Genomic DNA, 21,656 nt, shown 5'->3' with positions numbered 1-21,656 from the left:
GACAGTAAATGTGGTTAAGATGATCACAATTTTCAGCCATCTTGAATGATAGGGAATCAAATTTGAGCAGTTGAGAAGTGTATAGAACTTAATCTTGAATCTGAGATTTTGGATGGAGGCCTACTTGTGTAAATTAAATATGCATTATATTGACAGGTAGAATGTGACTCTGGTAGTTCGGCAGAGTGTTGACAAGTATCTAAACTAGTGTACCCCAAGTCAAGAAAAGTATGAAGATAATCGCTGGAGATACAGTGAATAGAGCTCACAATATTTAAGAACTGATTAAATATGAACTTCACAGAGGGACGGATAAAGATATTGGGAAAGGGTTGGCTTGACCCTCATGTTCCTTTCAGTAATTGTCTGTACCCCAAGAAGATCTAACGAATTTTCTCAATCTATCCTTCTAAGCTTTCTGTTTTATTTTCTAAAAATTAATATGGACTATTACTCCCTGGTTTTCAGGGGTGACTCTTGTTTGATGGCACCTAATACATGGAGCTATCATTTATTTGCTTCTTAGCTTCAGTAGGAAATCTCTTTCTACGATTGAATCTCATTTTTCTTCCATTACCATGTCTCGTGATTGCCAAATACTATTTAATTGTCTTATGCCTTTTGAAATCTTTTTGCTCCTCTTCATTCCCATTGTCATGAAGATCTATTGAAGTCATTTTTCATTGATCTCCTTCTGGTCTCTTTCCCAACACTGATATGCAATGCCGTTTCAGATAAACACCTATGTATAAGAGAAATTTTTCGTTTCGGTCTTTGATCTCTGTCCCCTCTTGACCTCTCAAGTCATTTTGTTCTAATCTCTACACTCTATATCTACACCACAACTGTGCTTCAGTTTTACTAGCCGTAATTTCTTATTGCAATGACTTAACATATTCTTCTTGCTATGCTGAACTGATTCACTTGTTATGCCAACTCTTAACACAAAAAATTCTTGTTCGTGTTTCACAAATCAACTTAGATATTACTTAAACAAAGAAATTTATGAGCCCAGTAGAGCTGAGTGAGATTCTAGTAATTCACTTATGTAATGTGGAAGACTATTTTGATATATACCTGAATTAGTAGTGTTAAGACCATGCAAGTGTGTAGTATGGGAGTATAACATTTCAGAGCAAGGATGATCCTAGGAGAAGAAATAAAACTGAGTACAGAAAAATGTAATTAGCAGTTAGCAGTTAAGGATTTGTGGAGCTTGTTTGTCACCTGCATCGGATGTAAAGAAACTTAAAGGCTCCAAGATGAGAGCACCTAAGTATGGATTAATAGGGCCAACAAGGTAGCAAAGTCAGTTATGAATGTGCAGAAGACAAATCGAGAATAGCACAGGCTGCTTGCAGGAACACTCAAGAAGAAATAAAAATGTTGTGATGCAAAGAACTAAAAATAGCAATGAGTAGCTAGTATAATGAAGAGCAGGTATTTGGCCTGGTAGAATATGGAAGAAGAGAGAGAGAGAGAGAGAGAGAGAGAGAGAGAGAGAGAGAGAGAGAGAGAAGAGAAGAGAAGAGAAGAGAAGAGAAGAGAAGAGGAGAGGAGAGGAGAGGAGAGAATAGGAGAGAAGAGGAGAGAAGAGAAGAGAAGAGAGAGGGAAGAGAGAGGGAAGAGAGAGAGAGAGAGAGAGAAAGAGAAAGAGAGAGAATAAGTCCAGTAAGTAAACAGATATGTGGAATGATTCAGGGAAGAAAGCAGTAGAGTATAAAGAAATTAAAATTTAGTAATATTTATCAGACATGAAGGATGAGAGGAAGAGAAAGAATTTTTTTCATCTAAATGGGAAATTTATATTATAATCAGTTGCTGATAAAGAACAGGCCTCCATATAGTTAGGTGCTAGTATTGTCTCCTGCTATTTAATTTCTTGCATTGAAAATACAACAATTAAATAGGCTTCTCTGTATAAACACAAAGAATAGAGACAGTGCGATTTTACTGTTGGTGATAGAGGCTGCCAGCTATGCCTACAGGCTAAATCTTGTTCCACAGTTGTTTTTGCAATGATCATGATCTGAGAACAATTTACAAGGCTGGAAAATATCACAGGAAGAATAACATTTACATTAGCTGCTTTATAGTGCGTTGCACTCTGCCCTAAATCTTTCCACTTGCTAGCTTACTTAACTTATACAATCATGCTATAAAGTTGTCGAAAAAATGGAACTTGCTAGACATCTTAAGTGATTAGGCAAAGGTCATACAACCAATGAGTAGGTCACAGCCCAAACCAAAATTCAGGAAGTCTTACTGCAGTAACCTTATTTCTCACCTATTTCTTATATGAATATTTGCCCAACCCGTGTAGGATAAAGAGAGAAAAATCTATTTTGGTTAATTTTAAGAATGCCATTTGCATCTTGTTACAGAGAAGTAAAATAAGGCTTAGAGGAAAAAGTGGGACCCTATTTTCAGCATGATGTCACAGAATTAATTTTAAATATCAATCAAATAGACTCTCCCACCAAGAAGCATTCTACTGTCTTCAGCAGTAAAACTGTATCATAAAAATTATTCTTTTTTATTATATTTTAATTAAGTAATTAATAATATGTGGATATTTGTTGGTGCCTCTTTTTATATAAATAATCTTTATAGTATCCTAGATCTTGTATGTTGGTCCACAAATTTACATATTCACTAGGTGGTCCTTTATAGGAAACCTGTGGATGAGAGAAATAAGCTGCAAGTTAATCACAATTTAAAACGGGAAAAAAGTAGTGTGTATAAGACAGTGACTATTTTGGGTACCTGATAAGACCAACTTATTATTTTTGCACTCTAAGTATTTATGTCATTTTTCTCTAACTCTTGGTTTCTCACTAACTGGAGTAACCAGACTGGGGTGAGTCCCTCTGCGGGGAGATTTCTTTTTCCACAGGGGTTTGTCCATGGGGAAGAACATCTGTTCTTGCTGTCTGAGGTTTCCTTGTTAGCTTGGTTCCTCCCCAGCAACCAACATCAATTGTCCTTTGTGCATATACACACTTCATTTCTGCCAAATTCACCAGATGCTAGTTACATTTCTGAGAAGAGAAGATGGGCATGATCCAAAATCTTAGGGAAGTTATCTCCTGCCAGAACTCACCTGAATTCTGTAGGGAAACACTCACAAAGCAAAATCCACTGTAAGTCTTCTCGCTTTGACAAATTCAATGTAGATTAAATATTTTACGAGTGACTCCAGGCTTTTGTAATTCTATAGAATAGGAAGGAGTAGAAAGATAGTTTGTCTATAAAAGTGAATCTTATGGCATTCTTTTTATGTTTCTGCACATATACAGGTCAAACTGAAAATGAACTTGATATGATTGATGTAAACGTCTTGATTAAACTAAATCAGTCATCTCCTATTATTAAGAGATGGCATACCAAGGAGAGACAATTGTATTTATCCTGCCATTTGAGAGGACAGTCTCAGGACATAGAGAACCAAAGAGGAGTTCCCAAAAGAAACTGAAAGAATAATCGACTATCGTTATTATCTTTTTTTCTCCTTACATCTCTCTACACAGCTCTTCATCAGCTGATTTTGAAGGCAGAAGGTACCAGGTGTAAAGCAAGTCAAGAGTGGGCCTGTAGTAAGGCTGCAGTTCTGAGAAATGCCTATCATCATTCTGATTTCAAGATTTTGTCAATAAATATTCACACTGTGTTACACAACCTCCCCTTAACTTGGATATATAATACAGCAAGTGGAACCCACTAGTATTTTCTTATGGTTAGTGGGTGAGTATTCTAGTGTCATGGGGGCAAAATAAAGAGTCAGACCAAGGAGTGATTCTTTCAAAGGGCAGAAAACATAAGCAGATTAAATAAACAGGAATCACAAATGAAGCATTGTTCTTTTTTGGTTTCAATTCTACAGCAGATGGTTGAGTGAAAAGCTCCTACAAATGCAGAATACTGATCGAATAATGGAATATTATCCGTGTAACTCATTTAGAATATGTAATTAGGCTTAATCCTTTGTTATATGCTCAAATACCTAAGAAAATAGCAGCTTAGATTTAAAGTTGGTCCAGGAACATTCAAAGACTTTCAAATTTAGGCTTACAAATTCTTGTGTAGAACGATAGCCTATAAAAGAGGCATACATAATAAGTTTAAAAAAATCACCCCAAATTACTTATTTCTAGGAGAACTGACAAGATTGACACCAGAGAGCAGTTGTTTTAGAAATCCTATTCCACAGTATCGTAGCAACAAAAAAAGTGATCATAAATTTTCAGCATGTGTTAGAAGGAATATGACATGCTCATAATCCCAAATACTACATATAAATTTATATATGAAGAGAAATTGTGATAATAATGTTATAAGAATACAGAAATCCTGGTCAGAGTACAAAAAGAGCAAGAAAGGAATGACAACAAACCCAAATAGCATGCTTTTGTTCTGTTTGAGAATGTTGCAGATTCTAGGACAAAAAATTATTTGAAAATTGGTTCAGTCTGCCATTTTTCTTAAAGATGATTCTATGTTCTAAAGTTCAGTAGTTAATAGAATAGGTATTTATTCCTTTAAGAACCTCATCAGGTCCATCAACTAAGGAATTCTATAATGAGATCAAATAAGATCTAGCCAACGTTTGGCTAACTAAATTGTCTATATTTTTCCACTAATTTATTTGTAACTAGATCTCATTTTTTTATAATTTCTAAAACTTGGTTTATTGATACAAGCCTACCTAACATGACTACAAGCTTGACTATTATAGATTTCTCTGTATTAACCTATATTTCTTAATGATACATTACATTTTTAATGAGCTGCACAAACACACTACCTTAATCAAGAGCAAAAATAGACATATAACAAAATTGACCTTATATTTGTATCAATAAACCAAGATACATACCAATGCGAATTATTCATAACTATATCATATACCACCTTAAATGTAAACAAACATTTAAAACAATCATTTAGGGAATTTGGGCAGAGTTCTTTCCAAACTACTTCCTGCTGTTTATTGGCCAAAGTAATTTTGGGGGTTTACATTGAAAGACCCCCGAAGGATGTCTTCCTAGCGAGAGAGGCCCCAAACCCACAAACCCGACGAAGCCACACTTACGGATGCAAACTGCAAGAGGTTTATTTGAATACACAGGTACCTGGGGCGGCAAGGTCTCTCGGAAGATTTGCGCGCCCCCAGGTTGGGGGTGAGGGGTTCTTATAGGAGAGCAAAAGCGCGGGTACAGAAGCAAAAAAGCGTGGTTATGGGGACTCATTTCATTGGTCAGTTTAAATAAGGCTAAGCTGAGTGGCACATTCTTGACCTTTCATCTAAATACCAAGGAGGGGGTTGTCCAGACCCACCTGGATACCAAGGAGGGGGTTGTGCTACCTGTTTTTCTTATCTCTTCCTGCCTTCCTAGCTGGAGACCTGATGGTGGACTGTAAACATCCTGACTCACATCCCGTCACAGGACAAAAGGCTCCCTTCCCCTCCCTTACAGCAAGGGGCCTGAATTGTTTATCTCTAAGGCCCTGCATTCCAGCATCAAAGGGTGGTATATTTCTCTTTTTCCTTTTCAACATCATGACATTTTGAGAGGTCTTGGTCCATCACACCACATTAGTCTGGAAGGGATCCATAGGTTCTCATCTTCTGTGGAAACAAAGGAAGAATTTCTTTTTCAAAATAACATATCCTTAGATTCAAATTTTGAAGTCAAGAAACCCTTAGAATATATATGTTGGTTTAGCTTAGCAGCCCATAAAATGAAATGTCCCTCTGTACTTAGCTCCTTCACAGTTAAAAAAATTCAAAGAAAACACAATAATATACATAATCCAAACTCTCCGTTTATATTCCATCTTTATATGGCTTATTTTTCTTACTCTATTACTTTTTCTACAAGTTTAGTATTTATTTTATAATCTTTACTCCTTTAATATATGACTGTCTTACTCTTTTATATTACATTTACTGTCTTTTTCCTCTTTTTCTCTCTCTCCCAAGCCTACATACATTTTGTAAACACACTGTGACCAATTTAGAGGTCTTTTTTCATCTGAATCTGTCTTTTTTGTGTATCTATAATTATATTCTGAACAGGACCACTTCTTAAAATGCTAAGTGACATTATTAGGGCTACTTTGCCCTTTGGCTCCACCCAGTGCAACATATCTGCGGTCCTTTCATTGCCTCTGAGAGCCTGTCTCTCCACCTCAGAGCCAGAGTTGGGTTGCAGCAGGTTGAGTCTGTGTTGCCATGGAGCAAGTTGTAGTACTCTGTTTACAAATCCCATTCAAATGCTCCGTTACTGAACCTCCCAAAAGAGTCAGAGCCATTTGTGCTAGTGAACCAGGAAGCCTCCATTTAAAAAAAAAAAAAAAGCCACACAGTTTTTGCTGTTACCACCGAGTCAGGAAGTCTTCTCTTAAAAGAGCTAAAGCTTGACACCAGCAAGCAGAACTCATCCCCCTGCCCCAAAATGTGGCTAAAGTTTGTTTTTTATTATCTAGAATTCCTTCCCAAGTCCTCTCAGGTTTTATTTGGATTTTATTTGGATATTGGTGTGCCAATTTGTTGTGGAAGCTGCTTGTTTATTCCCAGCTACTTAGCCCCCAAATAACAACACAGAAACTGGATTAATCAAATAAATCACTGATTGGCCTATTAGTCTAGCTTCTTATTGGCTAGCTCTTACATCATAATTTAACCCATTTTTATTAATCTGTGTATCACCATGTGGCTGTGGCTAAGAGGCAAGTTTCCGTCCTGCATATGTGTCTGGTGGGGCTACATGGCTTCTCCTGACTCCACCTTCTTTCTTCCAGCATCCAGTTTAGTTTTCTCTGACTATCTCTGTTCTATCCTATCACTGGTCAAGGCAGATTCTTTATTCATTAACCAATAAAAGTAATACATAGACAAAAGGACTTCCTACACCAAACAATGACAACAGCAACAACAACAATAATACATATATACCTAGAGCACAGTTTATTTCTGGTCATTTCTTCAGAATTTTTGTCCATATGGATGAATGGAGTCACAGAGATTCTCAAAAGCATTTTCCTTATTTAGCTTTTTATCTTATGAAATATCCAGTAGTTGCTACCTATAAAAGCCACTGGCTCTTTGCTGTGCAATGCATGCATGTTGGATTAGCCAGTTTGAGTTTCATGGCTGGTCTTGAACACTTGTACTATTTGCTGATGCTGTGGACTTCACTATGATTTTTACTTTCGTATGAATTTTATTTCTTAAGGTCGTAACACTCTTTTCTTACTTTGTCAGTTGTACACTCTGGGAATCCTAGTTTGAACCCAAGGACTAAATTGTATACCTGGCCAGGATACTTGAAATAAACAAGATGTTTTAACTGGAAATGTGATCTTTTTCCTTCAAAATCTAACCAATCCTCAAACAGATTTTGAGGTATCTTTCTTTTATTACAAATCATAAAGTTCAAGTGGTTTTACCTCTGCAGCAAAAGTGTAATTTCCTCATTTACCTGAGCATAGGAACAATGTGGTTATGTGTTATTGCTACTGTAAACAGTGCCCAGGCAATCCATGATACATAGTTGTATGGAAAAATGTGTAATTTCTCATAGAATATGAGTATTTATAATCCATTAACAATTCTACTTGTATACATTTATACATATGACACAGAATGTGTGAATGTATATGTTGTGACTAAAGGCTGCATCCTGGCTAGCAGCCATCCGGGAAGCATACAACAGATTAATTCATTGTGATGTTTTAATCATATGCATTTTTAATATGAATTATTTGTTTAATTAACACCTTCTGCCTTAACAAGGGGTGTTAACATATGGAAGCATCTGCTGAGTCTTGCTTCCTGATGTGAATGAAAGAATTTTGAATTTAAACATTTGCCAGATATCTGAACACACATTCAATGGGCTGTGATTGGCATCACTCTCATTTAGCCAAGTGGTTTTGTCTGTTGAACTGTGAAAGGAATCACAATCCATTCTGTGTATATTCGTAGCTCTTGTCTGTAACTCAAGCCTATTGTGGTTTATTATTTTCCTGGTTACCATAACAATAAAATTTGTTAGACACTTTATTAACTAAGAAGAGTTAATTTAAGTTTAAAAAGTTTTTCAAAGCTGTTGCTTTGAAAACCAGATGAGAATCTTCAATGAGTAGAACAGACTTCTGCACATTAAGAGACTATTCATGTTTATTTGGTTCACGTTTTGTGATGATCTTAGAGTGGACATAGTAAAGGTAGAAAGTAAAAGTCATTCAGAGGATAGAAAATAAAAATGTTAAATATAAAGAGAAGTTATAGCAAGTTGAGCTGATAATCATGATTTGATTCAGCATCAAGAGTAGATATGTGTGTTGACCAAAATGATTTCATTGTGTAAATTGTTAGTAGAAGAAATTGATGAGATGGGCCAATAGTTTTAGCCATATCTGTCACAGATTATTGAAGAGCAGAAGCCTCTGATGTGCCTCTGATTGCAAGGATAAAAATCAAATAGACTCAAGAAATAACCAGAAATAAAAGCTAAAATAACTGAGTTTGATTCTCCGAAGCTCTGATACGTTAAGTTTAATGACAGAGTAATTTTAGAGAAAGAAGGCTCACAGTTATAATGTGACATAGAGAAATATTACATTGTATTTCAAATATTTGTGTATAAACATAAATAGTATTAAAGTCCAAAAGACCACAATAGACTCGGTATACAACTCTAAGAATATTCAGAAAATTTCTATAATATAATCAGTCTAACAGACAGGCCAGTTCTGTGAGTTTAGATTTGTACTGTGTCTTTTTTTCAGCATTATTGCCAAAATTTCCTCATTTCAAGATACGGACTAAGTGTGGTCAAATCTCTAAGACAGAAGAAATAAAACAAAACTACTCATTCTTTCCAATATATGTTTTAAATGACAATAAAATAATGCATAATAACCAATTTCTGAAACTCAAGGTTTAAAAACACAATAGATATTTGAAAAACTTTAAGGCTCTAGTATCCATCTCTTGCTGCTATGACACACTGCAAAGTCCCTATACGGATCTTGAGAACCCAATGGAGGAGGTCAGCTGGGATGTTGGGCATAAAGGCATCCAGTCTGATCATTAAGGATCAAGTAGAAGCAAGCAGGAACAAACAGCAAAATAGCTGACATCTAAGGCTTTCAGGTCATATTTGAATGCTTCTGGATGGAAATAGCATATACAAAAAATTCAAAAATATATTTAAAAAAATATCTTTGGAGGTTAGTAAGCCCAGGTTTTACTAACCAGGGGTAGGTAAAATTCTTATATAGTTTATAAGGCAAAAAAGAGACAATCAAACAGCTTGCAATGTGAAAGAAATCCACAAACTCATCAAAAATATTTTAAGATATTAATTTCTATGGCTAAATATTTCTCCTCTAGGACATATTTCTCCCCTTGGCATGAGCATCTGGGGCAGTTCTGTTTCCAAGGGACAACTAATTACCTGGAAATGATGGTAAAGACTTAGAAGATGCTGAGGTATTCTTTTTTCTTTCCTCTCTTTCTTTCCTCTCTTTCTGTCCTTTCTTCCTTTCTTCCTTCCTTCCTTCCTTCTTTCCTTCCTTCCTTCCTTCCTTCCTTCCTTCCTTCCTTCCTTCCTTTCTTTCTTTCTTTCTTTCTTTCTTTCTTTCTATAAAGTGGTCAAGTGAGGTTGGATGCTGACTATGGTGCCTAGAGAGGTGGCATCATCTTTGTGACCATGGGGCAGCAAGCATGTGGGTGAGAAATCATAACCCGAGGAGGGAAGCACAAAAGGACTGAAATATTCCTGATTTTAGAAGATCTCAAAAATAAACCACTAGCTTTAACTGCCTACTTTATTGTATTGTCTTCATGTATTGTCAAATACATGAGAGACATGTATTTGATGTATAGTTTGTGTGTGTGTGTGTTTTGTTATTTGTAGTCACATTTATTCCTATCACCCTGTCCTTAGAGTTCTTCAAAAGATGGCTAAAACATCATGCCTATGAATATGTGTGATCTTTCTCCAGCCCTGTAAGACTATCTCGGAGAAACTCTAACCAAACAAGTGGAAGACTTGTATTACAAGAACTTTAAATCTTTGAAGAAAGAAATTAAAGAAGACACCAGAAAGTAGAACGATCTCCCATGCTCTTGGGTAGGTAGAATTAACATAGTAAAAATGACAATCTTACCAAAAACAATCTACAGATTCAATGCAATACCCATCAAAATCCCAGTAAAAATTCTTCACAGACCTTGAAAGAACGGTACTCAACTTCATCAAAATCAAAAACCCAAAGATAGCCAAAACAATCCTGCACAACAGAAGTACTTCTGGAGGCATCACAATCCCAGACTTCAAACTCTACTACAGAGCTACAGTACTGAAAACAGTCTGTTATTAGCATAAAAACAGACAGGAGGACCAATGAAACCAAATCAAAGACCCGGATATTAATTAATCCACACACCTTTGAACACCTGATTTTTGACAAAGAAGCAAAAAATATCAAATGGAAAAAAGAAAGCAAATTTAACAAATGGTGCTGGGATAACTGAATATCAACATGCAGAAGAATGAAAATAGATCCACATCTATCACCACGCACAAAAAGCAAGTCCAAATGAATCAAAGACTTCAACATAAAGTCAGCCACACTGAACCTCATAAAAGAGAAAGTGGGAAGTACACTTGAACACTTTTTCACAGGAGACCACTTCCTAAATATAACCTCAGTAGCACAGACACTGAGAAAAACAATTAATAAATGGGACCTCCTGAAACTAAAAAGCTTCTGTAAAGCAAAGAACATGATCAACAGGACAAAATGACAGCCTACAGAATGGGAAAAGATCTTCACTAACCCCACAACACACAGATGTCTGATCTCCAAAATAAACAAAAAACTCAGGAAATTGGCCATCAAAAGAATAAATAATCCAATAAAAAAATGGAATACAGACCTAACCACAAAACTCTCAACAGAGGAATCTAAAATGGCTGAAAGACACGAAAGGAAATGCTCAACATTCTTAGTCATCAGAGAAATGCAAATCAAAATAACTCTGAGATTCCATCTTACACCTGTAAGAATGACCAAGATCAAAAACTCTGAAGACAACTTATGCTGGAGAAGTTGTGGGTTAAAGGAAACACTTCTGCATTGCTAATGGGAATGCAAGCTGGTACAGCACCTTTGGATGTCAGTGTGGTGATTTCTCAGAAAATTAGGAAACATCCTTTCTCAAGACTCAATAATATCACTTTTGGGTACATATCCAAAGGATGCTCAATTGTGCCACAGGGGCATGTGCTCAGTTATGGTCATAGCAGCATTGTTTGTCATAGCCAGAACCTGGAAACAACCTAAATGTCCCTTGACTGAAGAGTGGATAAGGAAAATGTGGTACATTTACACAATGGAATACTACACAAAAGAAACAAACAAACAAAACAACATCATAAATTTTGCAGACAAATGGATGGAGCTACAACACATCATTTTGAGTGAGGTAACTCAGACCCAGAAAGATAATTATCACATGTACTTACTCATAAGTGGATTTTAAACATAAAGCAAAGAAAACCAGCACACAAATGACAATCTCAGAGAATCTAGACAACAATCAGAACCCTAAGAGAGACATACATAGCTCTAATCTTCATGGAAAGTAGAAAAAGACAAGATCTTCTGAGTAAATTGGAAGCATGGGGACTTTGGGAGAGGGTTGAAGGGGAGGGGAGAGGCAGTGGGGAGCAGAGAAAAATGTAGAGCTCAATAAAATCAATTAAAAATTAAAAAAGCACACAAAAAAACAAATCCCCATTTCCCAAAAGAATGTATTTAATAAACCTTGACATCTTTTACATGTTTTAGACAAAAGATGATGATCTTATTTTTATTTTATTGTTTTTGTTTTTGTTTTTTAGAGACAGTGTTTCACTGTAGTTTTGGAGCCTGTCCTGGAACTCACTCTTGTACATCAGGCTGTCCTCAAAGTCAAAGAGATCTGCCTGCTTCTGCCTCTGCCTCTGCCTCTGCCTCTGCCTCTGCCTCTGCCTCCCAAGTGCTGGGACACAAGGTATGCGCCACCACTGCCTTGCTAAGGATGAATTGTTTTTAATGCTTTTTAGATGGTTTCAGAAATGCATTTCAAGCAACCTGCCTGACAGTTGTGCGCGCCACTAGGTTTTCCACCTTCGTTGACTCATCTATCACTATTTCACCTGCTTCAGAAAATTCTCTTTTGGGTAAAATCTCTGTTGCCTTTTGTAGGGAAATCCAACCAACAACGATCGTGGTTATTTTAGGGGTCTCATGGGCAATGCTCCAAAGTTACATAGTAACATAAACATGGGTGTATACACAACTTGTAGAAGAGGCTTGGGCAGAAGGAAAAGAAAATGACAGCAGTCTGTGGTCAGGGTGGTCAGCTTCTTCATATGGAGACATCATATCACAAATATCAAGGATGAATCTTCTCAAGCAGAAGGTGTTCTACACATAGTCAGGTGGGGGCAATGCCAGCCAGAGCTCCTGTCCTGTCCAAACAAGGACTGCTCAATGGAGGGCCTCATTCAGAGGATTAAATGTGATGCTGGTTTAACATGCCATGCTAGGAGATTGCTATAATTCAGAAACACATGGGGACATAAAACTATTTACAGAACATATGGATTCTAATAATACTCCAATTGTTTGAGGCTAGCTTCCTAATAGCACATGGTTCTTCTGTTCTTCAAGAGAAAGGTGCTGGATATTTCACCTTCCAACTTTGGAAAAAAAGAAATTGATGGTAGCCGATAGGGTTTCTCTACTCTAAATATGACTTATTTTCAGCCACTTATTGAGGCACATAAAGTTCAAAGTTAGAAATAGGATGGTGCTGGCAGCTTCCATTCTGCGTGACACACTTGGGACATTTCTATCAAAGTCCTAGTGGTCTTCCTCAGCAAAGGTTTGTAGAAGCAGTACCATTGCCTTGTTTGGGGAAGGTTTCAAGCTTTAAACAGAATATGGATAAAGTAAAATGGATAATACAGAAGTTGGTTTTATTTCCCAGATTTCTGAAATAGTCAAAGTCAAACTGAAAGTAAAACATGTATTGCTTTATTTTCTCTCATTTTTATTATTTCTCTGAGAATTTTATACAACGTGTTTTGATATCCTTACCCTTCTCCTTTTATCTTTCCCAGATCGACTTCCCTTTTCTACACATCCAAGTTTGTATCCTTTTTAGCTCACTAAGAACAGTCTGTGCTGCTCATATACTCCTGAATGTATGGTCTGTAATTGATATATGATCAGTCTACCAGGGACCATATCCTTGATTTTCTTGTTCTTCCTTTGTTTTGTTTTCTTTTGGAAACAGGGTTTCTCTTTCTCTCCCTGGCTGTCCTGGATCTCTTGCTAGAGACCAGGCTGGCCTTAAACTCAGACATTTGCCTGCCTCTGCCTCCTGATGGCTGGGATTTAAATCAGGCACCACCACCACTGCCTGGATCCCATGCGCTTGAAAACTTATTCTTTTTCCCAGTAGTTATCAGTTCTCACTATCTACTTATCTATGGTTTTATATGACTTGAGCTTGTGCGGACCTTGTGTATACAATCTTGTTTACTTTGAATCTGTGTGTGCAATTGTTCCTCTGTGTCTGGAAAACATGGGCTTCTTGCAGTGATATTCTCCCAATTTCTCTTACAAGCTTTTCATCCCTTCTTTGCAACTATCCTTAAGCTTGGGAAGAGGGGGGTTGATCTAAACCTACTGTTTGGGGTTTAACATTCTGTAATTTCCTTGCTCTTTGACTGTTTCTAGTTCTTCATGTTAACTGTAAGCTAGAGCAGAAAGAAGCATTTCTGATGAGGGTTCTGAGATGCATTAATCTATGGGTACAAAGAAAAGGGATTAGGCATAGGTTTAACACTGTGTGCATGTAGCAGAGTAATAGTTTATACTCTATATAACTATTTATAGAGGTTTGCCCCTAGGGTTTATTACTTGTCTAGCCATGGGTTTTTGACCCTTATATTAGTACTAGATGTGTGCTTCATCCTGGAAAACTTAAATCCAATTAGAAAGTGATTGATTGCTCACATGTTTATGGCTCTATTGTACCAGTAGGCCTGTCTTTCCAGGCCAGTAATTTTTATAGGTCTTAGAGTTCATAGCTGGGTAAGGTTGATGACTATTCTTTTCTTGGGTAGAATGCATAGCACCTTCCAGCACTATGAAAGTTTCCAGGTCACTATGAACTTTCTGGTCAGTATCAGCTTAATTGTTCCATGTTCTGTGATTTAAGTAAGCATGCTATGTCTTCAGAAATAGCGTCTTACTATCAAGTTCTGTAGAGTAACCAAGAACATTGTCAATAAACTATAATCTTTTGGGACTGTCTATGAAATCTCAATGGTTAATAACCCCCCAAAAGATGTCTTCTTTTCCTGGTACTGAACTGTTTATTTGTTAGCCTGTCTTATCTATTAGGGACAGTGTTACCCCGTTATAAAGTAGTGACTATTTTTGTATATATGTATGTATATATTTTAATAAGTTTCTACAGTGGTAGGCTCCAGATAGATGTTTCTAAATGATCGTAGGCTTAGTTATCCCTTCCTATAAACTTGTTCTCGCTCTTCCCCTACCACATTTAACCCTTGTTGTTTCATTATTTCACTTTAGAGATATTGCTGTGTTCAATCTCCCCTCCCTTGTAATCTCCTCCCATTACCCTTTACTAACTTCTGAACTTCTATGCGCATTTCAAATGCAGCACATGCACTTAAAAATTGAAAGCTAACATTCTTAAATGAGAAAAAAAAGATTTTCTAAGTTATTATTTTTATTAAATAATATGTTATTAAATATAATTTTACTAAATAACAGTATTTTCATTAAATATTCCTAAATAATGAATATTTTTAATTAAAGTAGAAAATTGCTTTCACTTCCATCTATTTATCTGTTACACTCATAATTCATTTTTCTTAGCAACTGAATAATATTCCATTGTTTAAATGCAGCATATTGTTACTGTCTATTCATCAGTCGATGGACACCTAGGCTGTGAGTAATAAATAAACACAAAATACAGCCAGTGACTATGAAGATTGTTTAACTTTTCCTTTTCTAGAAAATGGGACATGTCTTGCTTTAATATCAGTCTCTACGAGAAAATTTCACCAGAAAAGCTGATTGGTATCAAGAGCATCTAAGATGGGCCTTTTGTACTAGCTCTAGTATTTACGTTGAACAAATCCCCCAACACCCCTGCCCCTTCTTCTAACTGAGCCTTCAGTTAAAATAACCTCCATGGCCCCTTCAAGTCTCAACAGTCTTATCTTATCTCACAAACAGTCCAATGTTTATATAATATTCTAGAGTTGATAGTACATACTAATCATATTCTTACATTAATAAGATGAGTCATTTTTGGATATTTACAAAAACATTTAATTATCATTTTACTCCCCTCAAATGCATATTTAGTTTAGACACTGAGGTATAGATTCATGTATTGTTTAACACAAATGCTCTGGCTGTTTTTGCTGAATGATAGTCTTGGGAGACTGAAAATTCTAAGATGAAAGGGAGAAGCCTGGGAGTCGCAGCTTGATTTTAGTCAGTCAACTAATTTTGCAATTGTCAGATGCCTTTCTCTTCACATTCATGAGAGATTTCAATAGAGATGCTTAGCACATTTTTACCATATGATTACAACTTTTATGGTGTTTGAAGACATTTCTTCTGGAGGAACAAATACAACAGATGCAGAAATCACACACAATAACAACAATCTGTGCATTTTAAATTATAAAGTACTGTGTAAATACATTATAACTAAATTATAAATCATATCATTTTGAAAATGTTCCCAATATTTCTACATTTCAAAAAAAGTAAACATCACACTGGTCACTTTGACATGTTGAAGGTTAGAAATATTGGGAACAGTTTCAAAATGATATGATTTATAATTTAATTAGTGACCAGTGTGATGTTTACATTTTTTAAAATTCTTAATACATTTTCCATTAGTCAAAAGGTAATATTAGACACTTACTGGTGTCTGAATTTACTAATGTGTCTGTCTGTCCCAGGCAATGATGACTTGCTACAGTGGATGGTGTTGCAAATTATTCTAAGCCATTGCTTGATGTTTGATGAAATGTTAGGCTGCTATAATGAGCACCACAAGCATTGTGCTAGCCCGAAAACAGTGGGGTGGAAGTGGTGATCATGCTTGCATTGTCAGGATGATGGGAGAAGGTATGGAACATTTGTACTAGAATAGAAAAAGTTAAAGCCAGATACTGAGGCCCTCAACATATCAGGACACAGTATGATATCAGTTTGCTTAGTGTCTGTATGTTGCTCCTCACAATATCCTGTTTGGTTTAAGTGAAATTTTAAAGGAGCTCATGGTACCTGGGCTACCTCTGATTTGAACAGCTAATTCTTGAGATTGCAACAGAGAAAATTCTGCATCCTCGTGCCAAGTAGAGCTTGAGTCATTACGTTTTGATAGATTTTTATTGAAATGCTTTCCTGTCATACAATACACCCCAACCAGTTTCCCCTTCCCCACTGCCCCCAATTCTTCTTATGTCCCCACTCCCTCAGACCCACTCCCCTTGGTTCTCATTCCTTTTAGCCAGTGATCAAAGTTTGGAGTAAGACCATTGTTTTAGTCATAGTGCCAGTGTTCTTTACAGTGTGCATGGATGAGAAGTCAAGATGTAGGGAATGATGAAAGGTAAGCTATGCGTGGTAAATTGCATATTTTCTGCAATTGTAGCTAAAATCCTGTGCCCATGTCAACCTGATCCCTGTGTACAGATGGCAGCGTTAGATTCAATGAGGTGATAAAAAAAATCAGCATTAGAATATGGGTTCCCCAGAGTTGCACTCAATTGCTTGGTTCACTGAGCCATGTTGCTTCTGAGGTGGTTCTTAACTGAGTCTAGTATTTTGCCGGCATTTTTAGACATTTGTCAGGCAAAGTAGAGAGGTGGTTCATGTGAACATAACCCTAACCTCTCTGAACAGTCATGCTTCCTAAACAGATGACTTCGAAATAAAGTAGTAACATCTACTGATCTGCACTTACTAATCCCATATAGAAATAAACCAGGTAAGGACTGGAAAGTGATGGATACAATGTCCTTTGTGGCTTACTTGAAGGTTTGTAGGCTGGGTTAATGTCTGGCTTTCTCCTGCCCATCTTCCTCTCTTGTCTTGTATGTCTGCTTTAAAAACCAATGATCACTTTTATGTTGATTCATGCAGCTTCTGTGATCCAAGTTAGTCACGTTTGTTTGCATCTTTATTATTCCAAATTCAGCCCTAATACACAAACTTCTTCCCAAAAGAACAACTCAAAGTGAAAACGGCTGTGACCAGTTTTCAGTTTCATACCACCTTGACAGTCATGGAGGACTCAGCATAGTTTAGAGGCCATCTGTTCGCTGCTGGCCAATGCTATTGACTTTAGAAAATATCTGAAAACAGAGACTGCAGGGTTTTTTTCTCTTCCAATTTTCCCACATAGTCCTTCTTCTTTATTTCATTAAAAACAATTAAGCATATTGCACTGGTGGAGATTAATACCGCAAAATGTCAATGGTGTGTCGGCTTTGAAAAAACTATTGAGCTGCAGAGTAAATAGCAATACAATGAAAATGCCCTGGCACCTTGCTTGCAGGTTAAAGAGGATCTGTGAGAAGGCAGGAAGAGTAAAGAAGGAAATAATAATGGCTGATTGTGATATTGATTTTGTAGTTTGTTTCTAGAAACTCTATTGGATATTTATACACAGAAAACAAAGCAGACCCTAAAAAAAGATGGACAATGATGGCTGGCAGCTACAGTCCTTGATGGAAGCAATGGTCCTGGAAGCCCTCCTAAGAGAGTGCTGGAAATGAAATAGTAACTAATAGTGACCTTTCCTTGCTCTGTCCTTCAATCAGTGGAGCAAGCTGTTCTCCTCCACAGCCTGAACTGCCTTGTCGTTCCATCATGAGTAATGTGCTGTTCTCCTCTAAGTCTGGATTCTCTAAGAAATTCCTCAAGATGCAACAAAATATTAACAAACAGAAATGTAATTTCCTGTTTAGGCACAGGGCATAGGAACCTGTCAGTGCACCAATCTGACTTACTTTTTGTTTTTGTAAGGCCCTTGTGCTCGCCATGATGGAATTTTTGTGGGGTTTTTATTTATTTATTTTTTAGATGACTGTTGAATGAAGTAGAACGGTGGCATCTAATGTATAAAATCACACAGAACCAAAACCACAGTGCCCTTAGAGTTTCTTTGAACACAACCATGCTCATCCGTCTCTGTATTTGCCATAGTGGCCTTTGTAATACGGTGACATTGCTGAATAATTGTCAGGGAGCTTATGATTGCCCTGAGAGATTATAGCCTTTACTATTTGACCTTCTACAGATAGTTTATAGCTCCTGGGATAATGATTAATAAACAAGTTCGAGGCTTCTGTTTTAAATCTGTTTTTTCCTCTTATTTATCAGTTATCAAAAAGGAAAGAAAAGTAAGAAAATAAAAGGAAGAAAGTTGCAAGCAGTTGATCTTTATTCAAGAATTCTAAGAGTTTTCCTTCATTTTTTTCATTATAGGAGATACTGGAGAATCAATATGGGGAAGAGAGAGACAGAAGAGAAGACGAAGCAAGTAGGGAAGAAGAAAGGGGAAAATAGAGCAGAAGACAAGAGAGGTGAAGGAGGAGGGGAGAGATGAGAAAAAGGGTGTTCAGAGCTTGAAAACGCTCTATTTTGTAGAGCAATACAGCATCTTAGAAATTATATCAAGAGTTGATATGATGAATCAGAAGAACTGATTCTTTTCTCCTAAGGTCCTCTCCTCATTATATGGGGTCCACCCAAAATGTTGAGGACACTCTATATTGTTTGGCTAAACATTTCTATGGATGAAAATGTTAACGAACTCCAAAAAAGCACCTAAAAAGCAACATCCAAACTTAAATTTGACCCAACAATGGTACATAAGGACTAGCAGTGGTGATGCATACATTGACTACCACAGCCTAGAATACTATGCTAAAGTTTCAAAACTCATCTATCAAAAGCACTGGTGGATAAAACCTCTATTTAAATAAAGCAAGTTGAAGTACCTTGCTTGTTTCCAGTTTAAAATTTATAAACAAAATAAATATACAAGAAACAATATTGGAAATAAATTTTAATTAGGAATTATACCAACTAATACATCTACACATTTTAAAACACAGAACATATGTAAGATCTTAGCTCTTAAGGACTCACAGAGATGGTGCCAACAATCAGGGAGCCTGCATGGGTTTGACCTACGTCTTCTGCATATATGCTGTGATTGTATAGCTTAATCTTTTTGTTGAACTCTTAACAGTGGGAGTGTGGGCTATCTCTGACTTTTTGCCTATTTTAGGGCCCCTTCGTCTCCTATTTGGTTGCCTCATTCAGTCGTATTACAAGGGGAGGTGCCAGGTCTTAGTGTAACTTGATATATCATGTTTGGTTGATAACCCTCGGAGGCCTGCGCTTTACTGAAGGGAAAGGAGGAGGAATGGATATGGGAGAGGAAAGATGGGATGGGAGTTGGGAGGGGGAGAGGCAGGGTAACTGTGGTAGGGTTGTTATGTATGAGAGAAGAATTTTTTTAAAAAAAATGATTTACCCACAGTTATAGGAGTGCTGCCTGCTGGTGACCATAATATTTAATCTAATGCAGAATGTCAAATACTCTTGGAAGAGAAATTCAAACTCCACTGTATACTTAGATCATCATTTGTTATGCAATAAACATTAACAAGTATCTATTAAAAATGCCTAATATTGTTAGATTTATTTTCTGAGCACAATTCACCTTTATATCTCTTTTATATGAATATTGTCCCAATTGCAGCAACATTCTAAGGTAACAGCCCATTTTAAATAAATAGACAGGGTGTTGTTTGATTACTAGTGGCTTAAGCCATTATGATGTATCATTGTATAATATGTGCTATTCCACAACATAAATTACATTGCAAATACATAGTCTATTGCACGCTATACATAACATGCAATGTACAATGGTGTAGGTCCCACTGTGAAGTACAAATAGACAGCCTTATACTTACTGATATAAACTTCAGCTTTTCCTTGTTCATATTCATTGCCCTGTGACTTGTTTTGGATTGAATAAAGGGAATTTATCACCAGATCATGAATATCACTACTACTAAAAGCTTCTCTCTGGTATTTCTATTATCCCTGCAAACACTGAGAAGGAAGGGAGCAAAGACAATTTTCTTTCAGTTTGTCTGGGAGTTAGAAATCATGATTTCCACATACTTTAATGCTTCTAGAACCCCCCTGAGACACAAATCAGACTCCAGAGTCTACTTTTATCCCTGTCTCCTGAGTTCTAGTTATACTAACTTGTTACAATCTTTAAAAACTTCTACCCTCTACTAATCCCTTGAGAGTCAATTCTATCGATTTATTAGAGAGAAACACTTGTGTCCTATCAGCAAAACCTCTTTCCATATCATCATGCAGAAGGTATGTATAGATATTTTCTTTTTCAACAAATCTTTCTATTTTTTTGTATCTATGGAAGCCTTAAAATCAGAAACATGAAGTAGAAAAAAAACATTTTCTGGCTTCGGGCATGTACTTCCTGCATCCCTTGTGAAATAAACAGTGTTGTTGGATTTAATATTTAAAGCTTAAGTTAAAACATCTAGGAGTTGCTCAATGTTTGTTGTAGAAATTTTACATTTTAGGCATGTTTTGTCTTAATTACTTTCTCTTGATGTAAAGAAACACTATGATGAAAACAACTTATAGAATAAAGCTTTTAATTTGGGCCTGGCTTATAGTTTCAGAGGGCTAGTCCATTATCTTCATGGTGGGGGATATGATTATAAGTAGACAGGCACAGTTCTGGAGATGTAGCCGAGAGCTCATATCTGATTCACAAATTGCAAACAGAGTCAGTCAAGCTCCATCTAGTGTGGACTTTTTGAAACCCAAAGTCATCTCCCAATTTACACACCTGCTCCAACAAAGTCACACCTGCTTCAACAAGGCTACACCTTCTAATGCTTCCCAAACAGTTCTCCTGAGAACCAAACATTCAAACATGTGAACACATGGGGACCTTTTTTATTCAAGCCACCAAAGATATCTAATTGAAGCTTGTGAGTTTCATTAAGTCAATACCAAAGTAAAGCAATCTGTGACTTCCCAAATGTCCAGTCATATTTTTCGATTCTTTGACTTATACAGAGTTTTCTTGTTGTGTGTGTATTGAATATTTTATGTTTTGCTCCCTAGTTTATTTGGAAGTGAGAACAAAATTTCATTCTAAAAAGCAGTATACATAGGAACTGGCATAGATTCTGAGGATAGATACTTGAAATACAGGGTAATTTTTTCCATTCTTTAAAAGGTATATTTTTTGTTTATGTAAATGCTTGCAGTCATTTTCCACGATGGCTTTTTCTACATGACTCCATGTTTGGCTTTTTTCCAGAGGGCAGTTCCAGGTAGTCTGGAGGTGATTACAGCAGTTGTAAATAACAACTTCACATATGAATAAAAAGATCAATCTTATCTGCAGTCCTACTACAATTGTGCTAAGCCTGATGCTTCCAAGTGTT

The sequence above is a fragment of the Myodes glareolus genome, chromosome 20, assembly GCF_982192425.1.
Source record: "Myodes glareolus chromosome 20, mMyoGla1.1, whole genome shotgun sequence".
NCBI lineage: Eukaryota > Metazoa > Chordata > Mammalia > Rodentia > Cricetidae > Myodes > Myodes glareolus.
The sequence above is the reverse complement of the archived record's forward strand: the minus strand, read 5'-3'. Positions refer to the sequence as shown.